This window comes from Triticum aestivum, chromosome 7B, assembly GCF_018294505.1.
Source record: "Triticum aestivum cultivar Chinese Spring chromosome 7B, IWGSC CS RefSeq v2.1, whole genome shotgun sequence".
NCBI lineage: Eukaryota > Viridiplantae > Streptophyta > Magnoliopsida > Poales > Poaceae > Triticum > Triticum aestivum.
In genome coordinates this window covers 693524209-693551635 of record NC_057813.1, presented here as the reverse complement: position 1 = coordinate 693551635, position 27427 = coordinate 693524209, and positions in this window count along the sequence as shown.

The window sequence follows — 27427 nt, the reverse complement described above, 5'->3', positions numbered from 1 at the left end:
TCACTTTCATTTTACAAAAGAGCCATTTTCCCTTTTTCGAGTGCCCATAATGAGGGGGTTTTTGTGAAGGACCTACCAAATAATTCTTGAAAAATTAGGTCATATTTAATGCACAATTGACCAAATGGTTGGGTGTAAAAAGTTTTGATCCACCTCTGGTGAAAAAGACAAATTCCCGCCGATTAAGCTAGAAGCGGGTCAAATTTGAACTGTAGTTGCCTCATAGTTTGCTCTTTATTTTTTCCAAAAATCATTTCTAGGTACATAAGTATCTATTTAATCATAGAAACATCAAAAGTTTTCCAAGATTCAACCACTAGCTAAGAACGGTGAAGCCCGTTGTTTTGACCGCATTTTGAAACGGGCATCAAAATTCAAAAAAAAACCTAAAATTGGAAAACCTTCGCATTGTGTCATTATATGTGACCAAGTTTCCAGGAAAAATAATAAACTTGTAATACGGAAATTATTTTAAAAAAGTGTTCTCAAAAATGAGCTATCATGCGTGGAGATTCATGGCTTTCAAGCCAAATGATCAATCTTATGGCCACATTCATGGCATAGTTTGTTCAAATGATCTCATATTGTGCACAAGGGTGCATATTGGAATGGCAAACAATGTTGATTTGGGGAGTTTTCACTTTCATTGCACAAAAGAGCCACTTTCCATTTTTCGAGTGCCTGAAATGAGGGTTTTTTTTTGAAGGACCTACCAAATAATTCTTGCAAAATTGGACCAAATCATTTTTCTAAAATACTAGGCCATATTTAATGCACAATTGATGAAATGGTTGGGTGTAAAAAGTTTTGATCCACCTCTGGTGAAAAAGACAAATTCCCGTCAATTAAGTTGGAAGCGGGTCAAATTTGAACTGCAGTTGCCTCATAGTTTTCTCTTTATTTTTTCCAAAAATCATTTCTAGGTACATAAGTATCTATTTAATCATAGAAACATCAAAAGTTTTCCAAGATTCAACCACTAGCTAGGAACGGTCAAGCCCGCCGTTTTGACCGCATTTTGAAGCGGGTATAAAAACTTCAAAAAAAATCAAAAAGTTGGAAAACCTTCGAATTATGTCATGATATGTGACCAAGTTTCCAGGAAAAATAATAAACTTGTAATACGGAAATTATTTTTAAAAAGTGTTCTGGAAAATGAGCTATCATGCATGGAGATTCATGGCTTTCAAGCCAAATGATCAATCTTATGGCCACATTCATGGCATAGTTTGTTCAAATGATCTCATATTGTGCACAAGGGTGCATATTGGAATGGCAAACAATGTTGATTTGGGGAGTTTTCACTTTCATTGCACAAAAGAGCCATTTTCCATTTTTCGAGTGCCTGAAATGAGGGTTTTTTTGTGAAGGACCTACCAAATAATTCTTGCAAAATTAGGCCATATTTAATGCACAATTGTTCAAATGGTTGGGTGTAAAAAGTTTGATCCACCTCTGGTGAAAAAGACAAATTCCCGCTGATTAAGCTGGAAGCAGGTCAAATTTGAACTGTAGTTGCCTCATAGTTTGCTCTTTATTTTTTCCAAAAATCATTTCTAGGTACATAAGTATCTATTTAATCATAGAAACATCAAAAGATTTCCAAGACTCAACCACTAGCTAGGAACGGTCAAGCCCGTCGTTTTGACCGCATTTTGAAGCGGGTATAAAAACTTCAAAAAAAATCAAAAAGTTGGAAAACCTTCGCATTGTGTCATTATATGTGATCAAGTTTCCAGGAAAAATAATAAACTTGTAATACGGAAATTATTTTAAAAAAGTGTTCTAAAAAATGAGCTATCATGCGTGGAGATTCATGGCTTTCAAGCCAAATGATCAATCTTATGGCCACATTCATGGCATAGTTTGTTCAAATGATCTCATATTGTGCACAAGGGTGCATATTGGAATGGCAAACAATGTTGATTTGGGGAGTTTTCACTTTCATTGCACAAAAGAGACATTTTCCATTTTTTGAGTGCCCGAAATGAGGTTTTTTTGTGAAGGACCTACCAAATAATTCTTGCAAAATTAGGCCATATTTAATGCACAATTGACCAAATGGTTGGGTGTAAAAAGTTTTGATCCACCTCTGGTGAAAAAGACAAATTCCCGCCGATTAAGTTGGAAGCGGGTCAAATTTGAACTATAGTTGCCTCATAGTTTGCTCTTTATTTTTTCCAAAAATCATTTCTAGGTACATAAGTATCTATTTAATCATAGAAACATCAAAAGATTTCCAAGATTCAACCACTAGCTAGGAACGGTCAAGCCCGCCGTTTTGACCGCATTTTGAAACGGGCATAAAAAATTCAAAAAAATCAAAAAATTGGAAAACCTTCGCATCATGTCATTATATGTGACCAAGTTTCCAGGAAAAATAATAAACTTGTAATACGGAAATTATTTTAAAAAAGTGTTCTAGAAAATGAGTTATCATTCATGGAGATTCATGGCTTTCAAGCCAAATGATCAATCTTATGGCCACATTCATGGCATAGTTTGTTCAAATGATCTTATATTGTGCACAAGGGCGCATATTGGAATGGCAAACAATGTTGATTTGGGGAGTTTTCACTTTCATTGCACAAAAGAGCCATTTTCCCTTTTTCGAGTGCCCATAATGAGGGGTTTTTTGTGAAGGACCTACCAAATAATTCTTGAAAAATTGGACCAAATCATTTTTCTAAAATACTAGGCCATATTTAATGCACAATTGACGAAATGGTTGGGTGTAAAAAGTTTTGATCCACCTCTGGTGAAAAAGACAAATTATCACCGATTAAGTTGGAAGCGGGTCAAATTTGAACTGCAGTTGCCTCATAGTTAGCTCTTTATTTTTTCCAAAAATCATTTCTAGGTACATAAGTATCTATTTAATCATAGAAACATCAAAAGTTTTCCAAGATTCAACCACTAGCTAGGAACGGTCAAGCCCGCCGTTTTGACCGCATTTTGAAACGGGCATAAAAACTTCAAAAAAAAATAAAAAATTGGAAAACCTTCGCATTGTGTCATTATATGTGACCAAGTTTCCAGGAAAAATAATAAACTTGTAATACGGAATTTATTTTAAAAAAGTGTTCTAAAAATGAGCTATCATGCGTGGAGATTCATGGCTTTCAAGCCAAATGATCAATCTTATGGCCACATTCATGGCATAGTTTGTTCAAATGATCTCATATTGTGCACAAGGGTGCATATTGGAATGGAAAACAATGTTGATTTGGGGAGTTTTCACTTTCATTGCACAAAAGAGCCATTTTCCCTTTTTCGAGTGCCCGAAATGAGGGGGGTTTTGTGAAGGACCTACCAAATAATTCTTGAAAAATTGGACCAAATCATTTTTCTAAAATACTAGGCCATATTTAATGCACAATTGACGAAATGGTTGGGTGTAAAAAGTTTTGATCCACCTCTGGTGAAAAAGACAAATTCCCGCCGATTTAGTTGGAAGCGTGTCAAATTTGAACTGCAGTTGCCTCATAGTTTGCTCTTTATTTTTTCCAAAAATCATTTCTAGGTACATAAGTATCTATTTAATCATAGAAACATCAAAAGATTTCCAAGATTCAACCACTAGCTAGGAACGGTCAAGCCCGCTGTTTTGACCGCATTTTGAAACGGGCATAAAAACTTCAAAAAATCAAAAAAATGGAAAACCTTCGCATTGTGTCATTATATGTGACCAAGTTTCCAGGAAAAATAATAAACTTGTAATATGGAAATTATTTTAAAAAAGTGTTCTAAAAAATGAGCTATCATGCGTGGAGATTCATGGCTTTCAAGCCAAATGATCAATCTTATGGCCACATTCATGGCATAGTTTGTTCAAATGATCTCATATTGTGCACAAGGGTGCATATTGGAATGGCAAACAATGTTGATTTGGGGAGTTTTCACTTTCATTGCACAAAAGAGACATTTTCCATTTTTTGAGTGCCCGAAATGAGGTTTTTTTGTGAAGGACCTACCAAATAATTCTTGCAAAATTAGGCCATATTTAATGCACAATTGACCAAATGGTTGGGTGTAAAAAGTTTTGATCCACCTCTGGTGAAAAAGACAAATTCCCGCCGATTAAGGTGGAAGCGGGTCAAATTTGAACTATAGTTGCCTCATAGTTTGCTCTTTATTTTTTCCAAAAATCATTTCTAGGTACATAAGTATCTATTTAATCATAGAAACATCAAAAGATTTCCAAGATTCAACCACTAGCTAGGAACGGTCAAGCCCGCCGTTTTGACCGCATTTTGAAACGGGCATAAAAAATTCAAAAAAATCAAAAAATTGGAAAACCTTCGCATCATGTCATTATATGTGACCAAGTTTCCAGGAAAAATAATAAACTTGTAATACGGAAATTATTTTAAAAAAGTGTTCTAGAAAATGAGTTATCATTCATGGAGATTCATGGCTTTCAAGCCAAATGATCAATCTTATGGCCACATTCATGGCATAGTTTGTTCAAATGATCTTATATTGTGCACAAGGGCGCATATTGGAATGGCAAACAATGTTGATTTGGGGAGTTTTCACTTTCATTGCACAAAAGAGCCATTTTCCCTTTTTCGAGTGCCCATAATGAGGGGTTTTTTGTGAAGGACCTACCAAATAATTCTTGAAAAATTGGACCAAATCATTTTTCTAAAATACTAGGCCATATTTAATGCACAATTGACGAAATGGTTTGGTGTAAAAAGTTTTGATCCACCTCTGGTGAAAAAGACAAATTCCCACCGATTAAGTTGGAAGCGGGTCAAATTTGAACTGCAGTTGCCTCATAGTTTTCTCTTTCATTTTTCCAAAAATCATTTCTAGGTACATAAGTATCTATTTAATCATAGAAACATTAAAAGTTTTCCAAGATTCAACCACTAGCTAGGAACGGTCAAGCCCGCCGTTTTGACCGCATTTTGAAACGGGCATAAAAACTTCAACAAAAATCAAAAAATGGAAAACCTTCGCATTGTGTCATTATATGTGACCAAGTTTCCAGGAAAAATAATAAACTTGTAATACGGAAATTATTTTAAAAAAGTGTTCTAAAAAATGAGCTATCATGCGTGGAGATTCATCGCTTTCAAGACAAATGATCAATCTTATGGCCACATTCATGGCATAGTTTGTTCAAATGATCTCATATTGTGCACCAGGGGCATATTGGAATGGCAAACAATGTTGATTTGGGGAGTTTTCACTTTCACTGCACAAAAGAGCCATTTTCCATTTTTCGAGTGCCCGAAATGAGGTTTTTTTTGTGAAGGACCTACCAAATAATTCTTGCAAAATTAGGCCATATTTAATGCACAATAGACCAAATGGTTGGGTGTAAAAAAGTTTTGATCCACCTCTGGTGAAAAAGACAAATTCCCGCCGATTAAGCTGGAAGCGGGTCAAATTTGAACTGCAGTTGCCTCATAGTTTGCTCTTTATTTTTTCCAAAAATCATTTCTAGGTACATAAATATCTATTTAATCATAGAAACATCAAAAGTTTTCCAAGATTCAACCACTAGCTAAGAACGGTGAAGCCTGTCGGTTTGACCGCATTTTGAAACGGGCATAAAAAATTCAAAAAAAATCCTAAAATTGGAAAACCTTCGCATTGTGTCATTATATGTGACCAAGTTTCCAGGAAAAATAATAAACTTGTAATACGGAATGTTCTCAAAAATGAGTTATCATGCGTGGAAATTCATGGCTTTCAAGCCAAATGATCAATCTTATGGCCACATTCATGTCATAGTTTGTTCAAATGATCTCATATTGTGCACAAGGGTGCATATTGGAATGGCAAACAATGTTGATTTGGGGAGTTTTCACTTTCATTGCATAAAAGAGCCATTTTCCCTTTTTCGAGTGCCCGAAATGAGGGGTTTTTTGTGAAGGACCTACCAAATAATTCTTGAAAAATTGGAACAAATCATTTTTCTAAAATACTAGGCCATATTTAATGCACAATTGATGAAATGGTTGGGTGTAAAAAGTTTTGATCCACCTCTGGTGAAAAAGACAAATTCCCGCCGATTAAGTTGGAAGCGGGTCAAATTTGAACTGCAGTTGCCTCATAGTTTGCTCTTTATTTTTTCCAAAAATCATTTCTAGGTAGATAAGTATCTATTTAATCATAGAAACATCAAAAGTTTTCCAAGATTCAACCACTAGCTAGGAACGGTTAAGCCCGCCGTTTTGACCGCATTTTGAAGCGGGTATAAAAACTTCAAAAAAAATCAAAAAATTGGAAAACCTTCGCATTGTGTCATTATATGTGACCAAGTTTCCAGGAAAAATAATAAACTTGTAATACAGAAATTATTTTAAAAAAGTGTTCTCAAAAATGAGCTATCATGCGTGGAGATTCATGGCTTTCAAGCCAAATGATCAATCTTATGGCCACATTCATGTCATAGTTTGTTCAAATGATCTCATATTGTGCACAAGGGTGCATATTGGAATGGCAAACAATGTTGATTTGGGGAGTTTTCACTTTCATTGCATAAAAGAGCCATTTTCCCTTTTTTGAGTGCCCGAAATGAGGGGGTTTTTGTGAAGGACCTACCAAATAATTCTTGAAAAATTGGACCAAATCATTTTTCCAAAATACTAGGCCATATTTAATGCACAACTGATGAAATGGTTGGGTGTAAAAAGTTTTGATCCACCTCTGGTGAAAAAGACAAATTCCCGCCGATTAAGTTGGAAGCGGGTCAAATTTGAACTACAGTTGCCTCATAGTTTTCTCTTTATTTTTTCCAAAAATCATTTCTAGGTACATAAGTATCTATTTAATCATAGAAACATCAAAAGTTTTCCAAGATTCAACCACTAGCTAGGAACGGTCAAGCCCGCCATTTTGACGCTTTTTGAAACGGGCATAAAAACTTCAAAAAAATCAAAAAATTGGAAAACCTTCGCATTGTGTCATTATATGTGACCAAGTTTCCAGGAAAAATAATAAACTTGTAATACAGAAGTTATTTTAAAAAAAGTGTTCTAAAAAATGAGCTATCATGCGTGGAGATTCATCGCTTTCAAGCCAAATGATCAATCTTATGGCCACATTCATGGCATAGTTTGTTCAAATGATCTCATATTGTGCACCAGGGTGCATATTGGAATGGCAAACAATGTTGATTTTGGGAGTTTTCACTTTCATTGCACAAAAGAGCCATTCTCCATTTTTCGAGTGCCCGAAATGAGGTTTTTTTGTGAAGGACCTACCAAATAATTCTTGCAAAATTAGGCCATATTTAATGCACAATTGACCAAATGGTTGGGTGTAAAAAGTTTTGATCCACCTCTGGTGAAAAAGACAAATTCCCGCCGATTAAGCTGGAAGCGGATCAAATTTGAACTGCAGTTGCCTCATAGTTTGCTCTTTATTTTTTCCAAAAATCATTTCTAGGTACATAAGTATCTATTTAATCATAGAAACATCAAAAATTTTCCAAGATTCAACCACTAGCTAAGAACGGTGAAGCCCGTCGTTTTGACCGCATTTTGAAACGGGCATAAAAAATTCAAAAAAAAATCCTAAAATTGGAAAACCTTCGCATTGTATCATTATATGTGACCAAGTTTCCAGGAAAAATAATAAACTTGTCATACGGAAATTATTTTAAAAAAGTGTTCTCAAAAATGAGTTATCATGCGTGGAAATTCATGGCTTTCAAGCCAAATGATCAATCTTATGGCCACATTCATGTCATAGTTTGTTCAAATGATCTCATATTGTGCACAAGGGTGCATATTGGAATGGCAAACAATGTTGATTTGGGGAGTTTTCACTTTCATTGCATAAAAGAGCCATTTTCCCTTTTTCGAGTGCCCGAAATGAGGGGTTTTTTGTGAAGGACCTACCAAATAATTCTTGAAAAATTGGACCAAATCATTTTTATAAAATACTAGGCCATATTTAATGCACAATTGACGAAATGGTTGGGTGTAAAAAGTTTTGATCCACCTCTGGTGAAAAAGACAAATTCCCGCCGATTAAGTTGGAAGCGGGTCAAATTTGAACTCCAGTTGCCTCATAGTTTTCTCTTTATTTTTTCCAAAAATCATTTCTAGGTACATAAGTATCTATTTAATCATAGAAACATCAAAAGTTTTCCAAGATTCAACCACTAGCTAGGAACGGTCAAGCCCGCCGTTTTGACCACATTTTGAAACGGGCATAAAAACTTCAAAAAAACATCAAAAAATTGGAAAACCTTCGCGTTGTGTCATTATATGTGACCAAGTTTCTAGGAAAAATAATAAACTTGTAATACGGAAATTATTTTAAAAAAGTGTTCTAAAAAATGAGCTATCGTGCGTGGAGATTCATCGCTTTCAAGCTAAATGATCAATCTTATGGCCACATTCATGGCATAGTTTGTTCAAATGATCTCATATTGTGCACCAGGGTGCATATTGGAATGGCAAACAATGTTGATTTTGGGAGTTTTCACTTTCATTGCACAAAATAGCCATTTTCCATTTTTCGAGTGCCCGAAATGAGGTTTTTTTGTGAAGGACCTACCAAATAATTCTTGCAAAATTAGGCCATATTTAATGCACAATTGACCAAATGGTTGGGTGTAAAAAGTTTTGATCCACCTCTGGAGAAAAAGACAAATTCCCGCCGATTAAGCTGGAAGCGGATCAAATTTGAACTGCAGTTGCCTCATAGTTTTCTCTTTATTTTTTCCAAAAATCATTTCTAGGTACATAAGTATCTATTTAATCATAGATACATCAAAAGTTTTCCAAGATTCAACCACTAGCTAGGAACGGTGAAGCCCGTCGTTTTGACCGCATTTTGAAACGGGCATAAAAAATTAAAAAAAAATCCTAAAATTGGAAAACCTTCGCATTGTGTCATTATATGTGACCAAGTTTCCAGGAAAAATAATAAACTTGTAATACGGAATGTTCTCAAAAATGAGTTATCATGCGTGGAAATTCATGGCTTTCAAGCCAAATGATCAATCTTATGGCCACATTCATGTCATAGTTTGTTCAAATGATCTCATATTGTGCACAAGGGTGCATATTGGAATGGCAAACAATGTTGATTTGGGGAGTTTTCACTTTCATTGCATAAAAGAGCCATTTTCCCTTTTTCGAGTGCCCGAAATGAGGGGTTTTTTGTGAAGGACCTACCAAATAATTCTTGAAAAATTGGACCAAATCATTTTTCTAAAATACTAGGCCATATTTAATGCACAATTGACGAAATGGTTGGGTGTAAAAAGTTTTGATCCACCTCTGGTGAAAAAGACAAATTCCCGCCGATTAAGTTGGAAGCGGGTCAAATTTGAACTGCAGTTGCCTCATAGTTTTCTCTTTATTTTTTCCAAAAATCATTTCTAGGTACATAAGTATCTATTTAATCATAGAAACATCAAAAGTTTTCCAAGATTCAACCACTAGCTAGGAACGGTCAAGCCCGCCGTTTTGACCACATTTTGAAACGGGCATAAAAACTTCAAAAAACATCAAAAAATTGGAAAACCTTCGCGTTGTGTCATTATATGTGACCAAGTTTGTAGGGAAAATAATAAACTTGTAATACGGAAATTATTTTAAAAAAGTGTTCTAAAAAATGAGCTATCATGCGTGGAGATTCATCGCTTTCAAGCCAAATGATCAATCTTATGGCCACATTCATGGCATAGTTTGTTCAAATGATCTCATATTGTGCACCAGGGTGCATATTGGAATGGCAAACAATGTTGATTTTGGGAGTTTTCACTTTCATTGCACAAAATAGCCATTTTCCATTTTTCGAGTGCCCGAAATGAGGTTTTTTTGTGAAGGACCTACCAAATAATTCTTGCAAAATTAGGCCATATTTAATGCACAATTGACCAAATGGTTGGGTGTAAAAAGTTTTGATCCACCTCTGGTGAAAAAGACAAATTCCCGCCGATTAAGCTGGAAGCGGATCAAATTTGAACTGCAGTTGCCTCATAGTTTTCTCTTTATTTTTTCCAAAAATCATTTCTAGGTATATAAGTATCTATTTAATCATAGAAACATCAAAAGTTTTCCAAGATTCAACCACTAGCTAGGAACGGTCAAGCCCGTCGTTTTGACGCTTTTTGAAACGGGCATAAAAACTTCAAAAAAATCAAAAAATTGGAAAACCTTCGCATTGTGTCATTATATGTGACCAAGTTTCCAGGAAAAATAATAAACTTGTAATACGGAAGTTATTTTAAAAAAAGTGTTCTAAAAAATGAGCTATCATGCGTGGAGATTCATCGCTTTCAAGCCAAATGATCAATCTTATGGCCACATTCATGGCATAGTTTGTTCAAATGATCTCATATTGTGCACCAGGGTGCATATTGGAATGGCAAACAATGTTGATTTTGGGAGATTTCACTTTCATTGCACAAAAGAGCCATTCTCCATTTTTCGAGTGCCCGAAATGAGGTTTTTTTGTGAAGGACCTACCAAATAATTCTTGCAAAATTAGGCCATATTTAATGCACAATTAACCAAATGGTTGGGTGTAAAAAGTTTTGATCCACCTCTGGTGAAAAAGACAAATTCCCGCCGATTAAGCTGGAAGCGGATCAAATTTGAACTGCAGTTGCCTCATAGTTTGCTCTTTATTTTTTCCAAAAATCATTTCTAGGTACATAAGTATCTATTTAATCATAGAAACATCAAAAAATTTCCAAGATTCAACCACTAGCTAAGAACGGTGAAGCCCGTCGTTTTGACCGCATTTTGAAACGGGCATAAAAAATTCAAAAAAAAATCCTAAAATTGGAAAACCTTCGCATTGTGTCATTATATGTGACCAAGTTTCCAGGAAAAATAATAAACTTGTCATACGGAAATTATTTTAAAAAAGTGTTCTCAAAAATGAGTTATCATGCGTGGAAATTCATGGCTTTCAAGCCAAATGATCAATCTTATGGCCACATTCATGTCATAGTTTGTTCAAATGATCTCATATTGTGCACAAGGGTGCATATTGGAATGGAAAACAATGTTGATTTGGGGAGTTTTCACTTTCATTGCATAAAAGAGCCATTTTCCCTTTTTCGAGTGCCCGAAATGAGGGGTTTTTTGTGAAGGACCTACCAAATAATTCTTGAAAAATTGGACCAAATCATTTTTATAAAATACTAGGCCATATTTAATGCACAATTGACGAAATGGTTGGGTGTAAAAAGTTTTGATCCACCTCTGGTGAAAAAGACAAATTCCCGCCGATTAAGTTGGAAGCGGGTCAAATTTGAACTGCAGTTGCCTCATAGTTTTCTCTTTATTTTTTCCAAAAATCATTTCTAGGTACATAAGTATCTATTTAATCATAGAAACATCAAAAGTTTTCCAAGATTCAACCACTAGCTAGGAACGGTCAAGCCCGCCGTTTTGACCACATTTTGAAACGGGCATAAAAACTTCAAAAAAACATCAAAAAATTGGAAAACCTTCGCGTTGTGTCATTATATGTGACCAAGTTTCTAGGAAAAATAATAAACTTGTAATACGGAAATTATTTTAAAAAAGTGTTCTAAAAAATGAGCTATCATGCGTGGAGATTCATCGCTTTCATGCCAAATGATCAATCTTATGGCCACATTCATGGCATAGTTTGTTCAAATGATCTCATATTGTGCACCAGGGTGCATATTGGAATGGCAAACAATGTTGATTTTGGGAGTTTTCACTTTCATTGCACAAAATAGCCATTTTCCATTTTTCGAGTGCCCGAAATGAGGTTTTTTTGTGAAGGACCTACCAAATAATTCTTGCAAAATTAGGCCATATTTAATGCACAATTGACCAAATGGTTGGGTGTAAAAAGTTTTGATCCACCTCTGGAGAAAAAGACAAATTCCCGCTGATTAAGCTGGAAGCGGATCAAATTTGAACTGCAGTTGCCTCATAGTTTTCTCTTTATTTTTTCCAAAAATCATTTCTAGGTACATAAGTATCTATTTAATCATAGATACATCAAAAGTTTTCCAAGATTCAACCACTAGCTAGGAACGGTGAAGCCCGTCGTTTTGACCGCATTTTGAAACGGGCATAAAAAATTAAAAAAAAATCCTAAAATTGGAAAACCTTCGCATTGTGTCATTATATGTGACCAAGTTTCCAGGAAAAATAATAAACTTGTAATACGGAAATTATTTTAAAAAAGTGTTCTCAAAAATGAGTTATCATGCGTGGAAATTCATGGCTTTCAAGCCAAATGATCAATCTTATGGCCACATTCATGTCATAGTTTGTTCAAATGATCTCATATTGTGCACAAGGGTGCATATTGGAATGGCAAACAATGTTGATTTGGGGAGTTTTCACTTTCATTGCATAAAAGAGCCATTTTCCCTTTTTCGAGTGCCCGAAATGAGGGGGTTTTTGTGAAGGACCTACCAAATAATTCTTGAAAAATTGGACCAAATCATTTTTCTAAAATACTAGGCCATATTTAATGCACAATTGACGAAATGGTTGGGTGTAAAAAGTTTTGATCCACCTCTGGTGAAAAAGACAAATTCCCGCCGATTAAGTTGGAAGCGGGTCAAATTTGAACTGCAGTTGCCTCATAGTTTTCTCTTTATTTTTTCCAAAAATCATTTCTAGGTACATAAGTATCTATTTAATCATAGAAACATCAAAAGTTTTCCAAGATTCAACCACTAGCTAGGAACGGTCAAGCCCGCCGTTTTGACCACATTTTGAAACGGGCATAAAAACTTCAAAAAACATCAAAAAATTGGAAAACCTTCGCGTTGTGTCATTATATGTGACCAAGTTTGTAGGGAAAATAATAAACTTGTAATACGGAAATTATTTTAAAAAAGTGTTCTAAAAAATGAGCTATCATGCGTGGAGATTCATCGCTTTCAAGCCAAATGATCAATCTTATGGCCACATTCATGGCATAGTTTGTTCAAATGATCTCATATTGTGCACCAGGGTGCATATTGGAATGGCAAACAATGTTGATTTTGGGAGTTTTCACTTTCATTGCACAAAATAGCCATTTTCCATTTTTCGAGTGCCCGAAATGAGGTTTTTTTGTGAAGGACCTACCAAATAATTCTTGCAAAATTAGGCCATATTTAATGCACAATTGACCAAATGGTTGGGTGTAAAAAGTTTTGATCCACCTCTGGAGAAAAAGACAAATTCCCGCCGATTAAGCTGGAAGCGGATCAAATTTGAACTGCAGTTGCCTCATAGTTTTCTCTTTATTTTTTCCAAAAATCATTTCTAGGTACATAAGTATCTATTTAATCATAGATACATCAAAAGTTTTCCAAGATTCAACCACTAGCTAGGAACGGTCAAGCCCGCCGTTTTGACCGCATTTTGAAACGGGCATAAAAACTTCAAAAAAAATCAAAACATTGGAAAACCTTCGCATTTTGTCATTATATGTGACCAAGTTTCCAGGAAAAATAATAAACTTGTAATATGGAAATTATTTTTAAAAAGTTTTCTAAAAAAATGAGCTATCATGCGTGGAGATTCATGGCTTTCAAGCCAAATGATCAATCTTATGGCCACATTCATGGCATAGTTTGTTCAAATGATCTCATATTGTGCACCTGGGTGCATATTGGAATGGCAAACAATGTTGATTTGGGGAGTTTTCACTTTCATTGCACAAAAGAGCCATTTTCCATTTTTCGAGTGCCCGAAATGAGGTTTTTTTGTGAAGGACCTACCAAATAATTCTTGCAAAATTAGGCCATATTTAATGCACAATTGACCAAATGGTTGGGTGTAAAAAGTTTTGATCCACCTCTGGTGAAAAAGACAAATTCCCACCGATTAAGCTGGAAGTGGATCAAATTTGAACTACAGTTGCCTCATAGTTTGCTCTTTATTTTTTTCCAAAAATCATTTCTAGGTACATAACTATCTATTTAATCCTAGAAACATCAAAAGTTTTCCAAGATTCAACCACTAGCTAAGAACGGTGAAGCCCGTCGTTTTGACCGCATTTTGAAACGGGCATAAAAAATTCAGAAAAAATCCTAAAATTGGAAAACCTTCGCATTGTGTCATTATATGTGACCAAGTTTCCAGGAAAAATAATAAACTTGTAATACGGAAATTATTTTAAAAAAGTGTTCTCAAAAATGAGCTATCATGCGTGGAAATTCATGGCTTTCAAGCCAAATGATCAATCTTATGGCCACATTCATGGCATAGTTTGTTCAAATGATCTCATATTGTGCACAAGGGTGCATATTGGAATGGCAAACAATGTTGATTTGGGGAGTTTTCACTTTCATTGCACAAAAGAGCCATTTTCCTTTTTTCGAGTGCCCGAAATGAGGGGTTTTTTGTGAAGGACCTACCAAATAATTCTTGAAAAATTGGACCAAATCATTTTTCTAAAATACTAGGCCATATTTAATGCACAATTGACGAAATGGTTGGGTGTAAAAAGTTTTGATCCACCTCTGGTGAAAAAGACAAATTCCCGCCGATTAAGTTGGAAGCGGGTGAAATTTGAACTGCAGTTGCCTCATAGTTTTCTCTTTATTTTTTCCAAAAATCATTTTTAGGTACATAAGTATCTATTTAATCATAGAAACATCAAAAGTTTTCCAAGATTCAACCACTAGCTAGGAACGGTCAAGCCCGTCGTTTTGACCACATTTTGAAACGGGCATAAAAACTTCAAAAAACATCAAAAAATTGGAAAACCTTCGCGTTGTGTCATTATATGTGACCAAGTTTCTAGGAAAAATAATAAACTTGTAATACGGAAATTATTTTAAAAAAGTGTTCTAAAAAATGAGCTATCATGCGTGGAGATTCATCGCTTTCAAGCCAAATGATCAATCTTATGGCCACATTCATGGCATAGTTTGTTCAAATGATCTCATATTGTGCACCAGGGTGCATATTGGAATGGCAAACAATGTTGATTTTGGGAGTTTTCACTTTCATTGCACAAAATAGCCATTTTCCATTTTTCGAGTGCCCGAAATGAGGTTTTTTTGTGAAGGACCTACCAAATAATTCTTGCAAAATTAGGCCATATTTAATGCACAATTGACCAAATGGTTGGGTGTAAAAAGTTTTGATCCACCTCTGGTGAAAAAGATAAATTCCCGCCGATTAAGCTGGAAGCGGATCAAATTTGAACTGCAGTTGCCTCATAGTTTTCTCTTTATTTTTTCCAAAAATCATTTCTAGGTACATAAGTATCTATTTAATCATAGATACATCAAAAGTTTTCCAAGATTCAACCACTAGCTAGGAACGGTCAAGCCCGCCGTTTTGACCGCATTTTCAAACGGGCATAAAAACTTCAAAAAAATCAAAACATTGGAAAACCTTCGCATTTTGTCATTATATGTGACCAAGTTTCCAGGAAAAATAATAAACTTGTAATACGGAAATTATTTTAAAAAAGTTTTCTAAAAAATGAGCTATCATGCGTGGAGATTCATGGCTTTCAAGCCAAATGATCAATCTTATGGCCACATTCATGGCATAGTTTGTTCAAATGATCTCATATTGTGCACCAGGGTGCATATTGGAATGGAAAACAATGTTGATTTTGGGAGTTTTCACTTTCATTGCACAAAATAGCCATTTTCCATTTTTCGAGTGCCCGAAATGAGGTTTTTTTGTGAAGGACCTACCAAATAATTCTTGCAAAATTAGGCCATATTTAATGCACAATTGACCAAATGGTTGGGTGTAAAAAGTTTTGATCCACCTCTGGTGAAAAAGACAAATTCCCGCCGATTAAGCTGGAAGCGGATCAAATTTGAACTGCAGTTGCCTCATAGTTTTCTCTTTATTTTTTCCAAAAATCATTTCTAGGTACATAAGTATCTATTTAATCATAGAAACATCAAAAGTTTTCCAAGATTCAACCACTAGCTAAGAACGGTGAAGCCCGTCGTTTTGACCGCATTTTGAAACGGGCATAAAAAATTCAAAAAAAAATCCTAAAATTGGAAAACCTTCGCATTGTGTCATTATATGTGACCAAGTTTCCAGGAAAAATAATAAACTTGTAATATGGAAATTATTTTAAAAAAGTGTTCTCAAAAATGAGCTATCATGCGTGGAAATTCATGGCTTTCAAGCCAAATGATCAATCTTATGGCCACATTCATGTCATAGTTTGTTCAAATTATCTCATATTGTGCACAAGGGTGCATATTGGAATGGCAAACAATGTTGATTTGGGGAGTTTTCACTTTCATTGCATAAAAGAGCCATTTCCCTTTTTCGAGTGCCCGAAATGAGGGGTTTTTTGTGAAGGACCTACCAAATAATTCTTGAAAAATTGGACCAAATCATTTTTCTAAAATACTAGGCCATATTTAATGCACAATTGATGAAATGGTTGGGTGTAAAAAGTTTTGATCCACCTCTGGTGAAAAGACAAATTCCCGCCGATTAAGTTGGAAGCGGGTCAAATTTGAACTGCAGTTGCCTCATAGTTTTCTCTTTATTTTTTCCAAAAATCATTTCTAGGTACATAAGTATCTATTTAATCATAGAAACATCAAAAATTTTCCAAGATTCAACCACTAGCTAGGAACGGTCAAGCCCGTCGTTTTGACCGCATTTTGAAACGGGCATAAAAACTTCAAAAAAATCAAAACATTGGAAAACCTTCACATTTTGTCATTATATGTGACCAAGTTTCTAGGAAAAATAATAAACTTGTAATACGGAAATTATTTTAAAAAAGTTTTCTAAAAAATGAGCTATCATGCGTGGAGATTCATGGCTTTCAAGCCAAATGATCAATCTTATGGCCACATTCATGGCATAGTTTGTTCAAATGATCTCATATTGTGCACCAGGGTGCATATTGGAATGGCAAACAATGTTGATTTGGGGAGTTTTCACTTTCATTGCACAAAAGAGCCATTTTCCATTTTTCGAGTGCGCGAAATGAGGTTTTTTTGTGAAGGACCTACCAAATAATTCTTGCAAAATTAGGCCATATTTCATGCACAATTGACCAAATGGTTGGGTGTAAAAAGTTTTGATCCACCTCTGGTGAAAAAGACAAATTCCCACCGATTAAGCTGGAAGCGGATCAAATTTGAACTGCAGTTGCCTCATAGTTTGCTCTTTATTTTTTTCCAAAAATCATTTCTAGGTACATAAGTATCTATTTAATCATAGAAACATCAAAAGTTTTCCAAGATTCAACCACTAGCTAAGAACGGTGAAGCCCGTCGTTTTGACCGCATTTTGAAACGGGTATAAAAAATTCAAAAAAAATCCTAAAATTGGAAAACCTTCGCATTGTGTCATTATATGTGACCAAGTTTCCAGGAAAAATAATAAACTTGTAATACAGAAATTATTTTAAAAAAGTGTTCTCAAAAATGAGCAATCATGCGTGGAAATTCATGGCTTTCAAGCCAAATGATCAATCTTATGGCCACATTCATGGCATAGTTTGTTCAAATGATCTCATATTGTGCACAAGGGTGCATATTGGAATGGCAAACAATGTTGATTTGGGGAGTTTTCACTTTCATTGCACAAAAGAGCAATTTTCCCTTTTTCGAGTGCCCGAAATGAGGGGTTTTTTGTGAAGGACCTACCAAATAATTCTTGAAAAATTGGACCAAATCATTTTTCTAAAATACTAGGCCATATTTAATGCACAATTGACGAAATGGTTGGGTGCAAAAAGTTTTGATCCACCTCTGGTGAAAAAGACAAATTCCCGCCGATTAAGTTGGAAGCGGGTCAAATTTGAACTGCAGTTGCCTCATAGTTTTCTCTTTATTTTTTCCAAAAATCATTTCTAGGTACATAAGTATCTATTTAATCATAGAAACATCAGAAGTTTTCCAAGATTCAACCACTAGCTAGGAACGGTCAAGCCCGCCGTTTTGACCACATTTTGAAACGGGCATAAAAACTTCAAAAAACATCAAAAAATTGGAAAACCTTCGCATTATGTCATTATATATGACCAAGTTTCCAGGAAAAATAATAAACTTGTAATACGGAAATTATTTTAAAAAAGTGTTCTAAAAAATGAGCTATCATGCGTGGAGATTCATTGCTTTCAAGCCAAATGATCAATCTTATGGCCACATTCATGGCATAGTTTGTTCAAATGATCTCATATTGTGCACCAGGGTGCATATTGGAATGGCAAACAATGTTGATTTTGGGAGTTTTCACTTTCATTGCACAAAAGAGCCATTTTCCATTTTTCGAGTGCCCGAAATGAGGTTTTTTGTGAAGGACCTACCAAATAATTCTTGCAAAATTAGGCCATATTTAATGCACAATTGACCAAATGGTTGGGTGTAAAAAGTTTTGATCCACCTCTGGTGAAAAAGACAAATTCCCGCCGATTAAGCTGGAAGCGGCTCAAATTTGAACTGCAGTTGCCTCATAGTTTGCTCTTTATTTTTTCCAAAAATCATTTCTAGGTACATAAGTATCTATTTAATCATACAAACATCAAAAGTTTTCCAAGATTCAACCACTAGCTAAGAACGGTGAAGCCCGTCGTTTTGACCGCATTGTGAAACGGGCATAAAAACTTCAAAAAAATCCTAAAATTGGAAAACCTTCGCATTGTGTCATTATATGTGACCAAGTTTCCAGGAAAAATAATAAACTTGTAATACAGAAATTATTTTAAAAAAGTGTTCTCAAAAATGAGCTATCATGCATGGAAATTCATGGCTTTCAATCCAAATGATCAATCTTATGGCCACATTCATGGCATAGTTTGTTCAAATGATCTCGTATTGTGCACAAGGGTGCATATTGGAATGGCAAACAATGTTGATTTTGGGAGTTTTCACTTTCATTGCACAAAATAGCCATTTTCCATTTTTCGAGTGCCCAAAATGAGGTTTTTTTGCGAAGGACCTACCAAATAATTCTTGCAAAATTAGGCCATATTTAATGCACAATTGACCAAATGGTTGGGTGTAAAAAGTTTTGATCCACCTCTGGTGAAAAAGACAAATTCCCGCCGATTAAGCTGGAAGCGGATCAAATTTGAACTGCGGTTGCCTCATAGTTTGCTCTTTATTTTTTCCAAAAATCATTTCTAGGTACATAAGTATCTATTTAATCATAGAAACATCAAAAGTTTTCCAAGATTCAACCACTAGCTAAGAACGGTGAAGCCCGTCGTTTTGACCGCATTTTGAAACGGGCATAAAAAATTCAAAAAAATCCTAAAATTGGAAAACCTTCGCATTGTGTCATTATATGTGACCAAGTTTCCAGGAAAAATAATAAACTTGTAATACGGAAATTATTTTAAAAAAGTGTTCTCAAAAATGAGCTATCATGCATGGAAATTCATGGCTTTCAATCCAAATGATCAATCTTATGGCCACATTCATGGCATAGTTTGTTCAAATGATCTCGTATTGTGCACAAGGGTGCATATTGGAATGGAAAACAATGTTGATTTGGGGAGTTTTCACTTTCATTGCACAAAAGAGCCATTTTCCCTTTTTCAAGTGCCCGAAATGAGGGGTTTTTTGTGAAGGACCTACCAAATAATTCTTGAAAAATTGGACCAAATCATTTTTCTAAAACACTAGGCCATATTTAATGCACAATTGATGAAATGGTTGGGTGTAAAAAGTTTTGATCCACCTCTGGTGAAAAAGACAAATTCCCGTCAATTAAGTTGGAAGCGGGTCAAATTTGAACTGCAGTTGCCTCATAGTTTTCTCTTTATTTTTTCCAAAAATCATTTCTAGGTACATAAGTATCTATTTAATCATAGAAACATCAAAAGTTTTCCAAGATTCAACCACTAGCTAGGAACGGTCAAGCCCGCCGTTTTGACCGCATTTTGAAGCGGGTATAAAAACTTCAAAAAAAATCAAAAAATTGGAAAACCTTCACATTGTGTCATTATATGTGACCAAGTTTCCAGGAAAAATAATAAACTTGTAATACGGAAATTATTTTTAAAAAGTGTTCTCAAAAATGAGCTATCATGCGTGGAGATTCATAGCTTTCAAGCCAAATGATCAATCTTATGGCCACATTCATGTCATAGTTTGTTCAAATGATCTCATATTGTGCACAAGGGTGCATATTGGAATGGCAAACAATGTTGATTTGGGGAGTTTTCACTTTCATTGCACAAAAGAGCCATTTTCCCTTTTTCGAGTGCCCGAAATGAGGGGTTTTTTGTGAAGGACCTACCAAATAATTCTTGAAAAATTAGACCAAATCATTTTTCTAAAATACTAGGCCATATTTAATGCACAATTGACAACATGGTTGGGTGTAAAAAGTTTTGATCCGCCTCTGGTGAAAAAGACAAATTCCCGCCGATTAAGTTGGAAGCGTGTCAAATTTGAACTGCAGTTGCCTCATAGTTTGCTCTTTATTTTTTCCAAAAATCATTTCTAGGTACATAAGTATCTATTTAATCATAGAAACATCAAAAGATTCCCAAGATTCAACCACTAGCTAGGAACGGTCAAGCCCGCCGTTTTGACGCATTTTGAAACGGGCATAAAAAATTCAAAAAAAATCAAAAAATTGGAAAACCTTCGCATTGTGTCGTTATATGTGACCAAGTTTCCAGGAAAAATAATAAACTTGTAATACGGAAATTATTTTTAAAAAGTGTTCTAAAAAATGAGCTATCATGCGTGGAGATTCATCGCTTTCAAGCCAAATGATCAATCCTATGGCCACATTCATGGCATAGTTTGTTCAAATGATCTCATATTGTGCACCAGGGTGCATATTGGAATGGCAAACAATGTTGATTTTGGGAGTTTTCACTTTCATTGCACAAAATAGCCATTTTCCATTTTTTGAGTGCCCGAAATGAGGTTTTTTTGTGAAGGACCTACCAAATAATTCTTGCAAAATTAGGCCATATTTAATGCACAATTGACCAAATGGTTGGGTGTAAAAAGTTTTGATCCACCTCTGGTGAAAAAGACAAATTCCCGCCGATTATGCTGGAAGCGGATCAAATTTGAACTGCAGTTGCCTCATAGTTTGCTCTTTATTTTTTGCAAAAATCATTTCTAGGTACATAAGTATCTATTTAATCATAGAAACATCAAAAGTTTTCCAAGATTCAACCACTAGCTAAGAACGGTGAAGCCCGTCGTTTTGACCGCATTTTGAAACGGGCATAAAAAATTCAAAAAAATCCTAAAATTGGAAAACCTTCGCATTGTGTCATTATATGTGACCAAGTTTCCAGGAAAAATAATAAACTTGTAATACGGAAATTATTTTAAAAAAGTGTTCTCAAAAATGAGCTATCATGCATGGAAATTCATGGCTTTCAATCCAAATGATCAATCTTATGGCCACATTCATGGCATAGTTTGTTCAAATGATCTCGTATTGTGCACAAGGGTGCATATTGGAATGGAAAACAATGTTGATTTGGGGAGTTTTCACTTTCATTGCACAAAAGAGCCATTTTCCCTTTTTCAAGTGCCCGAAATGAGGGGTTTTTTGTGAAGGACCTACCAAATAATTCTTGAAAAATTGGACCAAATCATTTTTCTAAAATACTAGGCCATATTTAATGCACAATTGATGAAATGGTTGGGTGTAAAAAGTTTTGATCCACCTCTGGTGAAAAAGACAAATTCCCGTCAATTAAGTTGGAAGCGGGTCAAATTTGAACTGCAGTTGCCTCATAGTTTTCTCTTTATTTTTTCCAAAAATCATTTCTAGGTACATAAGTATCTATTTAATCATAGAAACATCAAAAGTTTTCCAAGATTCAACCACTAGCTAGGAACGGTCAAGCCCGCCGTTTTGACCGCATTTTGAAGCGGGTATAAAAACTTCAAAAAAAATCAAAAAATTGGAAAACCTTCACATTGTGTCATTATATGTGACCAAGTTTCCAGGAAAAATAATAAACTTGTAATACGGAAATTATTTTTAAAAAGTGTTCTCAAAAATGAGCTATCATGCGTGGAGATTCATAGCTTTCAAGCCAAATGATCAATCTTATGGCCACATTCATGTCATAGTTTGTTCAAATGATCTCATATTGTGCACAAGGGTGCATATTGGAATGGCAAACAATGTTGATTTGGGGAGTTTTCACTTTCATTGCACAAAAGAGCCATTTTCCCTTTTTCGAGTGCCCGAAATGAGGGGTTTTTTGTGAAGGACCTACCAAATAATTCTTGAAAAATTAGACCAAATCATTTTTCTAAAATACTAGGCCATATTTAATGCACAATTGACGACATGGTTGGGTGTAAAAAGTTTTGATCCGCCTCTGGTGAAAAAGACAAATTCCCGCCGATTAAGTTGGAAGCGTGTCAAATTTGAACTGCAGTTGCCTCATAGTTTGCTCTTTATTTTTTCCAAAAATCATTTCTAGGTACATAAGTATCTATTTAATCATAGAAACATCAAAAGATTTCCAAGATTCAACCACTAGCTAGGAACGGTCAAGCCCGCCGTTTTGACGCATTTTGAAACGGGCATAAAAAATTCAAAAAAAATCAAAAAATTGGAAAACCTTCGCATTGTGTCGTTATATGTGACCAAGTTTCCAGGAAAAATAATAAACTTGTAATACGGAAATTATTTTTAAAAAGTGTTCTAAAAAATGAGCTATCATGCGTGGAGATTCATGGCTTTCAAGCCAAATGATCAATCTTATGGCCACATTCATGGCATAGTTTATTCAAATGATCTCATATTGTGCACAAGGGTGCATATTGGAATGGCAAACAATGTTGATTTGGGGAGTTTTCACTTTCATTGCACAAAAGAGCCATTTTCCATTTTTTCGATTGCCCGAAATGAGGTTTTTTTTGTGAAGGACCTACCAAATAATTCTTGCAAAATTAGGCCATATTTAATGCACAATTGACCAAATGGTTGGGTTTAAAAAGTTTTGATCCACCTCTGGTGAAAAAGACAAATTCCCACCGATTAAGCTGGAAGCGGGTCAAATTTCAACTACAGTTGCCTCATAGTTTGCTCTTTATTTTTTCCAAAAATCATTTCTAGGTACATAAGTATCTATTTAATGATAGAAACATCAAAAGTTTTCCAAGATTCAACCACTAGCTAAGAACGGTGAAGCTCGCCGTTTTGACCGCATTTTGAAACGGGCATAAAAAATTCAAAAAAAATCCTAAAATTGAAATCCTTCGCATTGTTTCATTATATGTGACCAAGTTTCCAGGAAAAATAATAAACTTTTAATACGGAAATTATTTTTAAAAAGTGTTCTCAAAAATGAGCTATCATGCGTGGAGATTCATGGCTTTCAAGCCAAATGATCAATCTTATGGCCACATTCATAGCATAGTTTGTTCAAATGATCTCATATTGTGCACAAGGGTGCATATTTGATTGGCAAACAATGTTGACTTGGGGAGTTTTCACTTTCATTGCACAAAAGAGCCATTTTCCCTTTTTCGAGTGCCCGAAATGAGGGGTTTTTTGTGAAGGACCTACCAAATAATTCTTGAAAAATTGGACCAAATCATTTTTCTAAAATACTAGGCCATATTTAATGCACAATTGATGAAATGGTTGGGTGTAAAAAGTTTTGATCCACCTCTGGTGAAAAAGACAAATTCTCGCCGATTAAGTTGGAAGCGTGTCAAATTTGAACTGCAGTTGCCTCATAGTTTGCTCTTTATTTTTTCCAAAAATCATTTCTAGGTACATAAGTATCTATTTAATCATAGAAACATCAAAAGTTTTCCAAGATTCAACCACTAGCTAGGAACGGTCAAGCCCGCCGTTTTGACCGCATTTTGAAACGGGCATAAAAACTTCAAAAAATCGAAAAATTGGAAAACCTTCGCATTGTGTCATTATATGTGACCAAGTTTCCAGGAAAAATAATAAACTTGTAATACGGAAATTATTTTAAAAAAGTGTTCTAGAAAATGAGTTATCATTCATGGAGATTCATGGCTTTCAAGCCAAATGATCAATCTTATGGCCACATTCATGGCATAGTTTGTTCAAATGATCTTATATTGTGCACAAGGGTGCATATTGGAATGGCAAACAATGTTTATTTGGGGAGTTTTCACTGTCATTGTACAAAAGAGCCATTTTCCATTTTTCGAGTGCCTGAAATAAGGGTTTTTTTGTGAAGGACCTACCAAATAATTCTTGCAAAATTAGGCCATATTTAATGAACAATTGACCAAATGGTTAGGTGTAAAAAGTTTTGATCCACCTCTGGTGAAAAAGACAAATTCCCGCTGATTAAGCTGGAAGCGGGTCAAATTTGAACTGCAGTTGCCTCATAGTTTGCTCTTTATTTTTTCCAAAAATCATTTCTAGGTACATAAGTATCTATTTAATCATAGAAACATCAAAATATTTCCAAGATTCAACCACTAGCTAGGAACGGTCAAGCCCGCCGTTTTGACCGCATTTTGAAACAGGCATAAAAATTCAAAAAAAATCAAAAAATTGGAAAACCTTCGCATTGTGTCATTATATGTGACCAAGTTTCCAGGAAAAATAATAAACTTGTAATATGGAAATTATTTTAAAAAAGTGTTCTAAAAAATGAGCTATCATGCGTAGAGATTCATGGCTTTCAAGCCAAATGATCAATCTTATGGCTACATTCATGGCATAGTTTGTTCAAATGATCTCATATTGTGCACAACGGTGCATATTGGAATGGCAAACAATGTTGATTTGGGGAGTTTTCACTTTCATTGCACAAAAGAGCCATTTTCCATTTTTCGAGTGCCCGAAATGATGTTTTTTTGTGAAGGACCTACCAAATAATTCTTGCAAAATTAGGCCATATTTAAGGCACAATTGACCAAATGGTTGGGTGTAAAAAGTTTTGATCCACCTCTGGTGAAAAAGACAAATTCCCGCCGATTAAGCTGGAAGCGGGTCAAATTTGAACTATAGTTGCCTCACAGTTTGCTCTTTATTTTTTCCAAAAATCATTTCTAGGTACATAAGTATCTATTTAATCATAGAAACATCTAAATATTTCCAAGATTCAACCACTAGCTAGGAACGGTCAAGCCCGCTGTTTTGACCGCATTTTGAAACGGGCATAAAAAATTCAAAAAAAATCAAAAAATTGGAAAACCTTCGCATCGTGTCATTATATGTGACCAAGTTTCCAGGAAAAATAATAAGCTTGTAATACGAAAATTATTTGAAAAAAGTGTTCTCAAAAATGAGCTATCATGCGTGGAGATTCATGGCTTTCAAGCCAAATGATCAATCTTATGGCCACATTCATGGCATAGTTTGTTCAAATGATCTCATATTGTGCACAAGGGTGCATATTGGAATGGCAAAAAATGTTGATTTGGGGAGTTTTCACTTTCATTGCACAAAAGAGCCATTTTCCCTTTTTCGAGTGCCCGAAATGAGGGGTTTTTTGTGAAGGACCTACCAAATAATTCTTGAAAAATTGGACCAAATCATTTTTCTAAAATACTAGGCCATATTTAATGCACAATTGACGAAATGGTTGGGTGTAAAAAGTTTTGATCCACCTCTGGTGAAAAAGACAAATTCCCGCCGATTAAGTTGGAAGCGGGTCAAATTTGAACTGGAGTTGCCTCATAGTTTGTTCTTCATTTTTTTCCAAAAATCATTTCTAGGTACATAAGTATCTATTTAATCATAGAAACATCAAAAGTTTTCCAAGATTCAACCACTAGCTCGGAACGGTCAAGCCCGCCGTTTTGACCGCATTTTGAAACGGGCATAAAAACTTCAAAAAAAATCAAAAAATTGGAAAACCTTCGCATTGTGTCGTTATATGTGACCAAGTTTCCAGGAAAAATAATAAACTTGTAATACGGAAATTATTTTTAAAAAGTGTTCTAAAAAATGAGCTATCATGCGTGGAGATTCATGGCTTTCAAGCCAAATGATCAATCTTATGGCCACATTCATGGCATAGTTTGTTCAAATGATCTCATATTGTGCACACGGGTGCATATTGGAACGGCAAACAATGTTGATTTGGCGAGTTTTCACTTTCATTGCACAAAAGAGCCATTTTCCATTTTTCGAGTGCCCGAAATGAGGTTTTTTTGTGAAGGACCTACCAAATAATTCTTGCAAAATTAGGCCATATTTAATGCACAATTGACCAAATGGTTGGGTGTAAAAAGTTTTGATCCACCTCTGGTGAAAAAGACAAATTCCCACCGATTAAGCTGGAAGCGAGTCAAATTTGAACTGCAGTTGCCTCATAGTTTCCTCTTTATTTTTTCCAAAAATCATTTCTAGGTACATAAGTATCTGTTTAATCATAGAAACATCAAAAGTTTTCCAAGATTCAACCACTAGCTAATAACGGTGAAGCCCGCTGTTTTGACCGCATTTTGAAACGGGCATAAAAAATTCAAAAAAAATCCTAAAATTGAAAGCCTTCGCATTGTTTCATTATATGTGACCAAGTTTCCAGGAAAAATAATAAACTTGTAATACGGAAATTATTTTAAAAAAGTGTTCTCAAAAATGAGCTATCATGCGTGGAGATTCATGGCTTTCAAGCCAAATGATCAATCTTATGGCCATATTCATGGCATAGTTTGTTCAAATGATCTCATATTGTGCACAAGGGTGCATATTGGAATGGCAAACAATGTTGATTTGGGGAGTTTTCACTTTCATTGCACAAAAGAGCCATTTTCCATTTTTCGAGTGCCCGAAATGAGGTTTTTTTTTTGAAGGACCTACCAAATAATTCTTGCAAAATTGGACCAAATCATTTTTCTAAAATACTAGGCCATATTTAATGCACAATTGACCAAATGGTTGGGTGTAAAAAGTTTTGATCCACCTCTGGTGAAAAAGACAAATTCCCGTCGATTAAGTTGGAAGCGGGTCAAATTTGAACTGTAGTTGCCTCATAGTTTGCTCTTTATTTTTTCCAAAAATCATTTCTAGGTACATAAGTATCTATTTAATCATAGAGACATCAAAAGTTTTCCAAGATTCAACCACTAGCTAGGAACGGTCAAGCCCGCCGTTTTGACCGCATTTTGAAGCGGGTATAAAAACTTCAAAAAAAATCAAAAAGTTGGAAAACCTTCACATTGTGTCATTATATGTGACCAAGTTTCCAGGAAAAATAATAAACTTGTAATACGGAAATTATTTTAAAAAAGTGTTCTAAAAAATGAGCTATCATGCGTGGAGATTCATGGCTTTCAAGCCAAATGATCAATCTTATGGCCACATTCATGGCATAGTTTGTTCAAATGATCTCATATTGTGCGCAAGGGTGCATATTGGAATGGCAAACAATGTTGATTTGGGGAGTTTTCCCTTTCATTGCACAAAAGAGCCATTTTCCATTTTTCGAGTGCCTGAAATGAGGTTTTTTTTGTGAAGGACCTACCAAATAATTCTTGCAAAATTAGGCCATATTTAATGCACAATTGTTCAAATGGTTGGGTGTAAAAAGTTTTGATCCACCTCTGGTGAAAAAGACAAAT